Source organism: Desmodus rotundus, chromosome 8 (genome assembly GCF_022682495.2).
Source record: "Desmodus rotundus isolate HL8 chromosome 8, HLdesRot8A.1, whole genome shotgun sequence".
Taxonomy (NCBI): domain Eukaryota; kingdom Metazoa; phylum Chordata; class Mammalia; order Chiroptera; family Phyllostomidae; genus Desmodus; species Desmodus rotundus.
Window position 1 is genome coordinate 89,805,125 of NC_071394.1, and position 13,623 is coordinate 89,818,747.

The following is a 13,623-nucleotide window of genomic DNA, read 5'->3' on the forward strand; positions in this document are numbered from 1 at the left end:
TTTAAGGCACAGCTGCAGGTGAAGAGGAAATGAAAGCACCTTTTCAGCCGGCTTGCCTGAGGGAGCTTAAAAGGGCTCGGACATGGTCAAGGACACATTGCAGAGGGGCCTGAGGCCTCCTGAACTTGGCAAGCGCCAGGGCCCGGTCCTGGGGAAGCAAAGCCACAGCTCTGGGGAGGGCCATGAGCAGCTGGCAAATGCCTCCTTTCAGGTTCAGCCTAAGCGGCTCCCAGAACAAGAGGGAATGCTTCAGAAGCTCATTAAATGATTTTCAGCAATTTCAGGAATTGCCGCAGCCTTAGATTAGGTTTCTCTGCAGCCGTAGGTTAAAGCAGAAAGGAAAATGGCCCCTGCTGATAGAAGAGAATGCAGCTTTGTCTGAAGAAAACGGAGGGCCTGCACTGGGCCTGCCATGCAGGTGGGTGGCCGTGGGCCATGGCGATCCACAGGAGCCTCCTGCACCCCTGCACAGCCTCACTCACCAATTTGCCAGCATCTTCACCTTGAACCTGCTCATCACCGCTGATCTGGACACTTGAGTTCTTCCTCCTCCTCACCCTACAAAAAGACGACAGTCATGTCTCTGCAGTCAGCCCCTCAGACTTATCCTCTGCAAACTGCTTTTTGTTTTTCCTTCACTGGGCTGGGATGAGGGATGCCAGGTTCAGATCGAGGCTTTCTTCTTTCAGAAGCAGCTGGGAGGAAGCGAAAGGTCAGAACTTCGGGAGCCTGGAGGTGCATCAGTTATGGTGGAGTTTGCTAAGAAGGGAAGTATGCTCTGCCAACAGTTGGGACTCCCAGACCGTAGGGAGACACCAGCCTCATCTGGGCCTGACGCCGATCCTTGGGCAAGGTGTTGCCTGTTGACGTTTGGTGTCTGGGTCATATCTGAGTGGTGGGGGTCCATCTGTCAGGCCTTCCTCTTTCTCTCTTTCTCGATCCTCCTCCTCCTCAAAGAGTTGTGAGCTGGTTGTGCCTGGTTCCAATCCACACAGCCTGCTGCTCCAGGCCTCCCTCACTCCCATCAGCCTCTGTGGGTCACTCCACCACCTCAACCATGAGGTGGCCTTCGTAGCTTGAGAGATGACTCTTCGGCTCAGGGACCAGCTATTGAACCAGATAATCAACACAGCTGGAGAGCCTGAAAATCACATTCTAATTCCAGCCCTACCCTTTTCCTGAGATCCTGAGGGTGGCTTTATCGCTTCTCCATCTACAAAAGGTTCTAATCCCTGTGCGCTGTAGCCCGGGGGCCACGGTGGCGGCCAAGGATGTGGCAGTTTGGCAGTTCTTGGGGCTGCGGAGTGGGAGAGCCAGTCAAGGCTGTACATTCAGGCTGGGGAGGTCGAGCAGAAGCCATCACAGAGCCTGAAAAACCTCCATGTATTCTTTTTCCTGATAACAAATGATCTTATCTCCTGATAGTATTATATGTTTTATGTTTGTCTTTAAATTATAAATGTTAAATTATGAATTATCCTGGGGCAGCCAGTGCCCTGCAGACAGTTACTGAAACTCCACGTCCTGCCCGTGGTCTCCTTTCACTTTGCACGTAGGGCACGTGTCTTGCCCTGCTTATACTGCCCTCTACAGTGCTCTTTTTTTACTGCATGGTGTGACGTTTAAGATTGTCTCTAGTTTGTTGCTGGTTGTTGTATGTGGTTTACAATGTAGTGAATATCATTACACAGAGACCTCTAACTACAGGATCTATTTCTCCATTTTGTCTGCGGATGAACCCTAAGAATGCACCTGCTGTATCAGAATAAGTCACTGCCTCAGCCCCAACCTTGCCACTAAGGGAGCTCAGGATAGAAAGGAGCCTGCCCCAGTCACACTGTTCTTAATGGCCAGCCAGCCTAGAGCCCAGGACTCGGGACATGCTGGCCAATGGCTGAACCCCTTACACTTGGGCTTCTCATCTGAAAGGGGCATTGCACAAGGCCAGGCCCCAAGGCAATGGTCAGCATCAACTGTAACATCATGACAATCAGTCCCTTGGTCATTCAGCTGGCGATCTTTCCCACGGCAGCAGCCAGGAGAACCCTGGAGGAGCAGTGGCCCTTGAATGTCCCTGGTAAGCAGCAAGCCAGCAACAAGGATCTGACACTCCAGCTTCACCACCTCCTCAGCCACAGACAGAAGGGTGCAGCAGGCTGGGCCTGGAGAGTGTGTGTCTGTTAAAAGAAGTGTCAGTGAAGTCATTGATGCCCCAGCCTTCCTCCTGCAGAATCTGATTAGCCAGCCCGGCTAGGTGCGAAATTTAGGGATAAAAGCCTCCAGCAAACAGAAAGGGAAGTAGAACAAACCAAGCAGATGTCTCAGTCCTCTGCTCTTGCTCCTCCCTCTGTGGGCAAGTGGCTTCTGGCCTTGTTTCTCAAGGGTCTTGTTTCCCTGCCCAGAGGAATGGGATGCAGCCCTTTGGGCGTGAGACCCATGTTTGTAGCCTCCATGGGCACCTGCCGGAATCCACGGTCTTGACAAGGGCACTCTGAGCTCGCTCTTCTTTGGGCCACTGACCCAAGCATGGGTCCTCCTGTGGCGTCTCCTGACTCCAAGGCCCTGGGCAGTTTACTCCACCTCTCAAACCTCAGCCTGCTCTCTATCTAAACCCTACCCGCTTTTATTCTCAATTTTTATTTTGGTCAAAATAATACATGTACATGGTTTTTGAAGCTGAACAATGCAACAAGGCTGATAATCCAAAAGCTGCAGGTTCTACTTCCCTTCTTGGCCCATGACTGTCCATTATTTTGGCCATTTCTTCTTCCATTTCCATTTATATTTCTAAATACTTTGCTTATGTTGCCACCTTTTGATCCCCCCCCCCTTTAGAATATTGACCTCCTACTACGGGAAAATGAGTTAAAATAACCACTTCTCCACACACTTCTTTCCCAACCTTTCAATGTCATGGTTTGGGGTGAATTGTTATCAGTCTTTACATGTTTAAAACTATGTAAATATTGTTCTCTGCTAAGCTAAGTAGTATCCTATCTTTCTGTTACAATCTGTTTTTCTTCAAGCTAGTATCTCCTTTCTTTTTCTCTCTCTCTCCCCCTTCCTTCCTTTTCTTTCTTCCTCCCTCCCTTGCTCTTTCTTTCCTTCTTTCTTTCTTTCTTTCTTTCTTTCTTTCTTTCTTTCTTCCTTCCTTCCTTCCTTCCTTCCTTCCTTCCTTTCCTTTCCTTTCCTTTCCTTTCCTTTCCTTTCCTTTTCTTTCCTTTCTTTCCTTTCTTCTCTTCCCTACAAAATCGTAGAACTCTGACTAAACACCATAAAACTCTCAATGTGACTGACCCCAACAGGTATGGTGGTTCTGTTTTCCTGGAGAAAACACAAGAGTCTGGGAGCCCCTCACCCTCCCGCTTCACTCTCACCGGTCCATCCATTGGCCCTCCTCCCTTTCCCAGAGTGAAAATACTGAGGCTCAGAGAGGTTCAGGAACTTTCCCCAATGTTGTAAGGGTAATAAGATCAGGGTGGGGATGTGGAGCTTAGCCCAGGAGATGCAGCTGTGGTCAGGACCAGGCCCCAGCCCAGGGATGCTGTAGCCCGGGGGGAAGCAGCCTTGTAAACAGCACCACTCTGCAGGTTTAACATCTGCAGCGGATTGTACAAGATGCAGAGGCCTCTGGCCCTGACAGCAGGGCACAGAAGTAGGTTTCCATGCCCATTCGGAGGGATCCTCCCTGTGGGGTCCCCCTATGCCCATTTCTATCCTTGTCCTGGGCAGATCTGAGAACAGGCTGGGCCACAAGTCTGCCCTGCATGCGGGTCTACACTTTTCTCTCACCACCCCATGGCGACCTCCCCTAAACATGCTACACCAGCCCCCACACAACTGCCAGGCTGACACATGCCTTCCAGGGCCACCAGCAACCCCCCTCCCCACCCCAGACAGGGCCACTATGCACCAGTGTCACAGGTCTCCTTCATCTGGGGCTGAGCTCCGCCCTCTTGCCCAGTGAGCTCTGCTGGTCAGAGTTGGCTGAGGTCAATTCTGGGGAACTCATGGAGGTTAAGGTGGTTCTGGGTTTCCCAGGGCCTGGTAACTCCCTACAGCTTACAGACCTGAAGGGGCAGAGAGAGCCTCCTGAGTCCAGAGCTCTTGCCAGAAACCCCTGCGCCTCACACCAAAGAGGCCTGTGCATTGTATGGGGCCTCTGAAGACCATCCATGGTCTGCTCACCGCAGAGGCTGTACACTGTGTCGGCCTGCAAGCTTTCCTGCAAGCAAGAGAACAGAACCCAAGGGGGCTCTGCCATTGGCCAGGACCACCCCTGGGCACAGTGGGTGAGGCAGGGCACATTTGGGCTCCCTGTCTTAGCCATCAAGAAACAAGGAGTGGGCGTCAAAGGCATTTGGGAAATGGAAGACGCATAGATCTCTTCAAGCGGCCGCATACTCTCTAAACAGACAACTACCAGGATTTAATCTGCAACTCAGATTCAATCTGCTAAGTGGAGAAGAAGAAAGTGTGTGGTTGTCATGGCAACACAAAATTGCCCAGAACTGCTTGGTCTCTAAGGTAGGGAAGGGAGGGGAGCAAAGCCAAGCCTTCTCTCCCTGTGGGGATGTTCTGGGGGCTAGAGTGGGGAGCACAGGCTGAACACCTGCATCTTCCCACCACCCTACCCCAGGGCTGAGGGCCTGAGCTGTGTGGTGTATTGTAAAGTGGGCTGGCTGGCTCAGGGCTCTCACTTGGGGCCCTGGGGCCCAGGCTGCTCAGGCATGCATGTTCCAGAACCAGCCACTTGCTGGGGGCCAGTTCCCACTGTCCCCCAGGCCCAGGGCCACCCAGAGGATGCCAACTCAAGCTGCACAGAGAAGGATTTGGGGCTGATCCTTCCACTCACAAGCCCACCACACTGCCAGCCTAGCCTCCTCCTCCCACCTAGAATGAAATGGACCCAGCACAAGGGTTTGCCTCACAGGGTCTATGCCAAGCTCGGCCCAGGCCTGGGTGGGGGTGGGTGGAAGAGGAGAGGGCTGCTGCTCAAGTGGGGAAGTTAAGTACCAGGAACCTCTGTTACACTCAGACCCACCTTGTCACTGGTCTGCCTTTGACCATTCAGTGTCCCTTGGATGAGGTCCTGGTTCCTCAGCAGGCCTCCAAAGTCCTACTGACCAGCTATACAGATGGCTCTGTGGTCTCCAGGCCTGGCCATGGGAGGGCTGCATGGATTATGAATGAATGAATGAATGACATGGAGAATGAGGACTGGGAGCAGAAAAAATAGGAGAGGCCAGGTTGGGGTGAGGAGCTGGGAGGAAGGCCTCAAATACCAGGCTAAGGGGGGGGTGGTATTTGTCAGGTTCCTCATCCCCAACTTATTCCCTGGCCCTGAAGAAGGTCCTATCTTCCAGAGGGACCACTGGGGTCCCTGGCAGATGTGCCCCTGTCACTTGATCCCCCCTCAGAGGAACAGGGACCCCAGGGCCCATCCCCCAGAGCCTGGCTCACCTGGTTCCTGATGGGGGCTGCCTCCCTGGGACCCTGCAGACCAGACTGCTTTTGCTACACAATCCAATTAGTGCTAATTGGGAGCAGAAGTGTGTGTATGTGTGGGGTGGTCCTGGAGCTCTGATGTCCTCATCAGAACCCAGAGGCTTCCTGGGATAGGCCCTTCCCCAGAGCCGTGGGGTCTCCCTCGGAGTGGGGGTGGCACAGGGCTCCTCCTGGGCATCGGATGTGCGAAGTTCTCTCCAGAGGGTTTGTGCTGTCTGTCACTGGCCACCTCCCACCCTGGGTGCCAGGCAGGCCCACTTTGTTCGTGCTGAATCCTCAGGCCTGGCCCAGAACTGTGGCTCTTCACAGCTTCAGACTCTCAAAATGAAGGGACGAAGGGCTCTGGGCCTGACAGAGGCGGGGAGTGGCTGTGGGGCTCCTCAACCCCTTGCTGGCCCTCAGCCCTAGCCTCAGTCCACAGCTTAGTAAAGACAAGGAAAGATTTGCTGTATCTGACTGGGTGCACATGTGTGCCTCCCTTGAGGGACAGGTGTGAGGCCCTCCCTGGAGAGTTAGGACTTCCCCTCAGTTTCCCCTCCTCCTGAGTGCTCCCCCGACCCCGTCTCCTTTTCTTGGGGCAGAGATGGGGGTGTCCAGAGGCAAAGCATCTTTTGCATCAAGCCCTAGACAAAGCTCTCAGCTCCGGTGGTGCTTCCCCTACCCATGGGCACTGATCACAGCCTGATGACAGGGGCTGTAAGGGGGAAGCGCGGGGGTGGGCATGTGGGGGAGAGAACTTCCCCACTTTGCAGTTAAGAGTTGCCCCACTTCTGTAGTGTCGGTGTTGGCCATCGTCCCTGAGTGCCTTCATCCTGGGCGTAGTCAGGCCTCCCTCTCAGGGGACTAGACCCTGAGACCATAGGACCACCCGAAGCCTCAGGTTGGGGGCTCACATCTGGAAGCAGGGCCCTCAGGGCTCAAAAGTGCTCAGAGATTAAGATTATTGGGGCCATCATCAGTTCCAGTCCCTGTGAAATGGGCTTGTTCCTGTGCTCCAGGCATTAGAGAAGATAGAGGGGCCAGTTGGCTCCTTTGAGGTCCAGGAGCCAAGAGGAGAGGCCTGGCCGCCAGTGGCCGCTAGGGGGCAGAACCCTCCCATGTGTTTCCTCCAGAGAGATCCTGAGCTCCGTGGGCGGGTAAGCAGCAGGGAAAGTGTGAGGTGATACCTCCTTGTGGTTTTGATCAGCATTTCCCTCATGAGTAGGAATGTTGAGCTTCTTTTCACGTACTGGTTGGCCATTTGTTTGTCTTCTTTGGATAAATGTCTGTGGAAGTCTTCTGCCCATGTTTTAATTGCATCGTTTGCTTTTGGCTATCAAGTTATATGACTTCCTTAAATATTCTGGATATTAACCCCTTATCAGATAATTTGCAAATATTTTCTCCCATTTCAAAGGTTGCCTTTTCATTTTGTTGATTCATTTTTTTAAGGATTTTATTTATTTATTTTTAGAGAGAGAGGAAGGGAGAGAGAAAGAGAGGGACAGAAACATCAATGTGTGGTTGCCTCTTGCACACCCCAACTGGGGACCTGGCCCAAAACCCAGGCATGTGCCCTGACTGGGAATCGAACCGGCGACCCTTTGGTTCACAGGCCGGCACTCAGTCCACTGAGCCACACCAACCAGGGCTTGATTCATCTTTTATTATTCAGTGATCATTTTTTTTTCTTCTATGAAGAGTCTGTTTAAATCCTTTGTCAATTTTTCTCACTGTTTTTATCTTTTCATATTGATTTCTAGCACTCTGTGTATTCTGCATTTTAATCCTTTGTTATATGCATGGCAAATTTTTTTCTAGTCTTTCCCTTGTATTTTAACTTTGTTTATGGTGTCACTTGTCGCAGAGATGTACACGTTTTTTCTGGAATGCAGGCCTGGACTTATCATTCCCTCACTAAAATTGTTGTAGGACCTGGCCAGGCGGCTCAGTTGGTTAAAGCATCGTCTGAGGTTGCAGGTTTGATCTACGGTCAGGGCACATATAAGAATCAACCGATGGATCATAAATAAATGGAACAACAAATTGATGTTTCTCTCTCTCTCTCCTAATCAATAAATAAAAGGTTTCTTAAACATAAATTTTTTGCCTCTACAGATCAGAACACAGTCAGAAGCTGTCAGAAGAGTATGAGGACTGAGGGCGGGGCCCCAGCGCTTGCCCACTGGGTGGCCTGTCAGTGTTCTCAGCTGTAAATGGGGCTGACAGTCCCTAACTCGTGCTGTTGCTGTGGGAATATCGCAGCGGGAGTGAGCCCTAGGTCCCAGCATCGTCAGCATTATCTCCATTCCAGGCATCAAGGCCCTGTGTGCTCAAACCCACAAACCCCTTCCAGACTCATCCCCCCACTCTGGCCCGGAGGAACTGCTCATATCCCCGCACTTGCCCATATTCCCACCTCCAGACCTCTGCACACCCAATTCTTTTCTCCCTTCCTTTCTGCTTCCCTCCCTTCTCTAAGCCTTTCAAAATTCTTCCGTCTACCCCCACTAAATTTCCAAGCCCCGCCCACTGGCTGAGACCTGGCCCCCTTCACACCACCCTGCTCTGGGATCCATCCTTCCTCTCTCCATCTTCTCAGCCTAACCTGAATGTCTTGACCCCAACTGCTGACAGCTGGGGCCTGGCTGGTCTTCCTATTGGCAGGGCTCTCCTCGGGGAGGGAAGCCCAGTCTCCCTCATCTTTAATTCCCCCCACTCCATACATGCGCGTGCACACGCACACACATCCTGAGGATCTGACTGGAGCCTGGAGCTCATATCTGCTCTCTTGACTGAATTAAGAAACCAAGGATGCCCTCAACAATGTGGCTCAGTTGGTTGGGCGTAGTCCCACAGAGTGAAAGGCCGCTGGTTCTATCCTGTCAGGGCACATACCTGGGTTAGGGGTCCAGTGCCTGGTCAGGGCATGTATAATCGGTGGTCGATTGATATTTCTCTCTCACAACGTTTCTCTTCCTCTCCTCCCACCCTTCCCCTCTCTCTATAAATAAGTAACATCTTAAAAAAAAAAAAGAAAGAAAGAAAAAAAGAAACCAAAGAGACACCTCTCATACTAAGGTCACAGGGAAGGGCGGGGGCAGAGCGGGGAAGATCAACCCAGGGCCTGACCTCCGCCCAACCCCTCAGCATGTGTCCAGATGACAGAGTTGGGAGGCACCCAGTCCCATCCCAAAGGCCTTTGTGTGGACTGAGGCAGGAGCTGTCTGGTGAGGTCTCTTTTGAAGCAGAGCCTGCCAGCTCCTGGCCTTAGCTCCTTCCCCAAGCCCAGGAGAACCTGGAGATAAGGTCAGTTCCCTGCCAGGCCCTCTCCTCCCAGTTGAACCTGGACTACACCCTGGCCCCAGGCTCCTCCCTGACATCTGACAGCAGGGCTGGCTGAAGGTGTGGCTGTCCCTGCCCCTGTCCCTGCTTGGGCTAAAGCTAGTTAAGGTAGAACTGCCCTGAAGTGACTCTCTTAGAAAATGTTGAATTTTCCTGGATCTCTGATTCTGAATAAGCAAATGCCAGTCTCTCTCTGGCTTTACTTTCTGTCTCCAGAAAGTAGATGAAGGGGAATCTGGGATAGGAGGTTGAGAGGTGATGAGCAGGTGGGCACTTTGGGCAGCTGGAAGGTCAGGCCCAGGTCCCAGGAGCTCAGTGTGGATTCTAGCATCCACCAGGCCAGGTGCTGGGAGAAGCTGAGTGTGAAATTTGGGGGCTATCCTGGACCTGTCTCAGATGTTTCTCCTGGCCCTCCCTGAGCTCACTGTCCTCCTTCCCTGCCCTCCTACAAAGAGCATCGGGAGTTTTCTGGCCAGTAGGCCTCAAAGATTCCAGAGAAACGGGGAAACCCCAGTTGATAATGGAAATGAGCTTTCAGAAAAGCTTACTTTGGGAGGGCCTAGGCTCTTTTCCCATTGACCAAAGAAGGCCCCACCTGGGAGAGGCGAGGTAGGGAGAAAGTGCAGGGGCAGGCACGGGACTGAGCTTCCTGCCTGGCTGCTGCACTCTGGCGGTGTGTTGAAGAATGTCTAGGTGGCTGGATCACTGGAGAGTGACTTCTCTGAGCTTCTGTTTCATCATCGAAGTACTGCCTCTAGCACACGGGGCTGTGGTGAGAACTGAGTGAGTCCGCACGTGGACAGACCACCTGGTACAGTGCTGCACAGGCATGCAATGGACCACAAACAATCACTGATCAGAAATTGCCCAGGTCTCAATCAGCATGACATCATGGCACTGGTTGTTTATATGCCCATGCCCGTGGGCACCTGTGTACGTCTGTAAGTTCATGCCTGTTGTCGTGGGCCCTCCTGGGATGTGTGTGTGCCTGTGTGTTGTGTGTTCCACATATGGGCTACCACACGTAGGAGAGGTGTGGGTGTGATCCCTTGGGGTTGCTCCTGCTGCAGAACCAGTGCTCAGCAGGTAGTGGGTGGTCTGAGGAAGGGCTGGTACTTGGATGGAGGGAGGAGGGGACAGGCTGAGCTTGGGAAAAATACAGGGCAGGAAAAAAGAGGCAAGATTATCTATCTTGAATACAGTTGCTAAGGTCTACCAAGGTCAAGACCTGTTGTCTCCTGCACCAGAGCTGCCCCTGGAGAAGGTTGGGCTGAGCCCCTCCTTCCAGCAAGGTTAGCTACAGCTGGCCCTCATATGCCATCCTAGCCTGGGGCCTCAGAACAGCTCAGGGTTCGGTGGCGACAGGTGGTCCAGCTCACTCAAGGGCGTGACGTGGCCCATCAGGCTGTGCTCTGCTGGCACACGGGTGGTAACGTCTCCAAAGTCGCCACGCTGTAAACTGCTGCTTACGTTTCTGTGACCTCATTCAGCAGCCAGTGGGCTAGACATTCAGTTGTCACCAACACCAGAACCAGGAGGTCCAATGCCCAACCAGGGGTCTGCAGGATGGGTGGGGTAAGGGGAGAGCAAGTGTGCAAGCTGCCAGCTGCCCCTTCCCGAGGGACTCCTCATTTTGGACCTCACCCTGAAGGCTTATTTTCCTACTGAGGAATAACTTACATTCAGTAAAACGCACTAATCGTTGACGCTACAACTTGATGGCTTTCACACAGACAGGCACCCGTGTGATCGTGACCCCGAGCGCGGTTCCACATGCTGGAGAATTCCCTGTGTCCCTTCCCAGTCACTGGCTCCTAACCCAGAAGTGACCCCGATTTTGACCTCTATCATCAGAGATGAGTTTTGCTTTCCTAGAACACGCAGTATCCTTTTTTTTTTTTGATCTGACTTTCTTTGATTGGCAAAATATCTTTTAGATGTATCGATGTTGTGTGTAACATTTGCTCATTCCTTTTTATCACCGAGTAAATAGTAATCCATTCTATGGATACGCTTCTGTTTATCTGTTCTTCTGTTGATGGGTATTTGGGTTGTTTCCAGTTTTTGGTTAGTATGAATAAAGCTGCTATGCATATTCCTGAGCAAATCTGTGCATGTAGACATGTATTTATATCTCCCGGGCAAATACCCAATAGTGGAGTGGCTGGATCACACAGTAAGTGTGTTTAACTGTATGAGAAACTGTCAATAGCAATGTATGTGAATTCCAGTCATTCCTTGTCCCGGAGGCCCCTCTGCTCCAGAACCCCGGTTGCCTCAGAGTTGCCCACTGGGCCATCTGGAGGTGAGCCTGGCTGCTGAGGGGGCCGACATCCTCCAGGAACTCAAAGTCCTGCTGAAAGGCTGATGTGGGCTACACCCTCAGGGGGCCAACAGGGGAGAAGGGAACTCATACTGGTGTGCACCAACTACTCTGGGTGCTGCAGGCCCACCAGGGATGGCAGACAAGACACTCGCTGTCTGCAGAGAGCCTTGCCCCCACCTGCCAATGCTGCTGTCCCTAGCAGTTACTCCCTGGCTACTGCACTGGATCTATCACGGGACCCAGCACAAAGTGTCTGCGAAGGTCTGTGGAGCCTCTCTGCAAGCCCCCACTGCACAGAGGGGAAGAGCAAGGCCCTGGGAGAGAAGGACTCTGCCCCACAGTTATGAGCACAGCTGGGCTACAACTCAGGTTTCCCCTCCCAGCTTAGGGGCGGAAACCAGGCCTCCTCTCTTGCAGAGAGGCCCTTTCTGTGTCCTCCTCTCATCAACCCAACCCAAGGAGCACTTCACTCAGCTGGGGCACCTCTGGGTGGGCCATGTCACATTCCTGTCTGTGAGCCTCAGTACCTCGTGCAGGCACACAGCAGGCATCGAGGAGAGGGAAGTGCATGAGTTATTGGATCTAGATCTGCTGCTTGGAAAATGCTAGACATCTCCTTATCTAAAATATTCACAAGGGCCCTGGCTGGTGTGGCTCAGTAGGTTGGAGCATTGTCCAGCAAACAAAAAGGTTGCGGGTTCAGTTCCCAGTCAGGGGCATGAACAAGAGGCAACTGATCAGTGTTTCTCTCCCTCTCTCCTCCCTCCCTTGTCCTCTCTCTACAATCAATAAGCATTTCCTCAGGTGAGAATTAAAAAATGTTTCAAAAATATTCACAAGTGTGTTCATAGCTCAAATCTTAGTGCAGAAAGAACCTCTAGACAACGTTGAGTGTGGTGCTTTGCTTTCAACAGCCCACATGCTGCTAGTTGAGTTTTAAGGATGAAGTAGTTGATATTAGGAAGGTAAGTGGCTATCTCAGGACTTGTGCTCCACACTGGACAGAATGACTGGATGAAGACCGTGGAAAATGGAAATTGGAGGTTTTAGGAGCAAGACCCAATAGGAATGAAGATCACACATCTCAGGAATTATAAAGTAAGTAATGAGAAAATTAGGATTCAATTGAGCACACTTCATTTTGTACAAAGCTACTGGGGAAAGCAAGATCCATTGGCATTTGCCTGATTTTGTCTGTACTAGGCAGAAATCTCTTTTCTTCCGAATGCACCCAGTGCTGACATGCAAGGGACCATGTTGGGGCCTAGAGGTGGCACTATGCATTTGGCTGGTAAGCCCAGCCAGGCATAGGTGAGGCTATTGTTTAACAGAAAGATTAAGCTGGCTTGTTGCTACAACAGACATCAAACAAACATATTAAATGTCCTTGTCAATATTTTATAGACTCACACCAATATCCTAACAATTACTGTATGTAAGCTACTCTTTAATAAAAAAGGAAAAATGGCCATATGGGGAGAGACAGGGAGAGGGACGGGAGCATGGGACAGGCAGGGACTGTGGTCTTCCATTATGGCAAGCCAGCAGGGTGTGAAGAGAGGACCCTGAGCATCAGAAGGATGCAGGCTGTGCTTGCCCAACCCAGCAGGTGGCTTGTGGGAGAAATTGGAAGGGTCCATGGTCATAGTTCCTTTGAGCTTGCCTTTGCGACTCTCTTTCAAGGGCCTAATGGCCAGCCCTCTTTATGTACCTTCTACCCCTGACCCTCCAGAAGGGACATGATGCGCTTTGAGATTGTTTCATGCCTAAGCTGGCCCTGCTGTCTACTCCTCCTGGCTCCTGGTCTGCAAATAGTTAGAGACAGGAGTCCTTCCTTGGCCAGCAGAGTGAACCTTGGTGTCCTGGTTCCAGATGCTACTCCCTCAGCCCCAAGCAACCTCAGTCCCAACCCAAGTTAGAAGCCCAACCTTGGGGGTTCCAAGACCTCCCCCAGGTCTTGGAATTGGCCTCTCTGGGGTGAAGCCTCAGTGACTGCTTCTTTTCACTGTGGTGACCAGAGCAGGTGGATAGAGGTCCATAGGGACTAGGGACAAAACGCCCCATTGAAAGCATACACATTAAATAAAAATGTGTGTGTTCATGTAGTTACATGTGTATGTAATTGTACGTGAATATATACTTTTTAATGTTTATGACTGTTGATGGGACATTTATTTTATATATTAATGCATATTTAACACCTGTTATATTAATTACATTTTATATTTCCATGTATACATTATAAATTTTGTACTACACATACATTTAATATTCCATTTACATGTTACATATTTCCCATTATATTTTATTCTATATTTTCATATATGTGTTATATTATTGATTATGTATATTATTAAAATATTATGTTTACTATTTAATATATTATATATGCTATTAACTACGAGGAATGAAAACACATGTCTACAGAAAGACTTGTACAAGAATGCTCATAGCAGCATTATTCC

General features: G+C 51.0%; 1 protein-coding gene across 5 annotated transcripts in view; it reads left to right on the plus strand.

The window, feature by feature from the left end:
- Positions 1-13,623, plus strand: part of RFT1 (RFT1 glycolipid translocator homolog) — a 59,775-nt gene that overhangs the window by 45,593 nt on the left and 559 nt on the right. For 2 of the 5 annotated variants that reach the window (XM_045192189.2, XM_045192194.2), the window contains one exon: positions 7-13,620. The exons of 2 other annotated variants lie outside the window; for them this stretch is intronic. The gene's annotated coding sequence lies outside the window, so the exon portion shown is untranslated. Of the gene's footprint in view, positions 1-6; positions 13,621-13,623 lie in introns of those variants that run through there. One more of the 5 variants, XM_045192192.2, reaches the window with a different exon arrangement.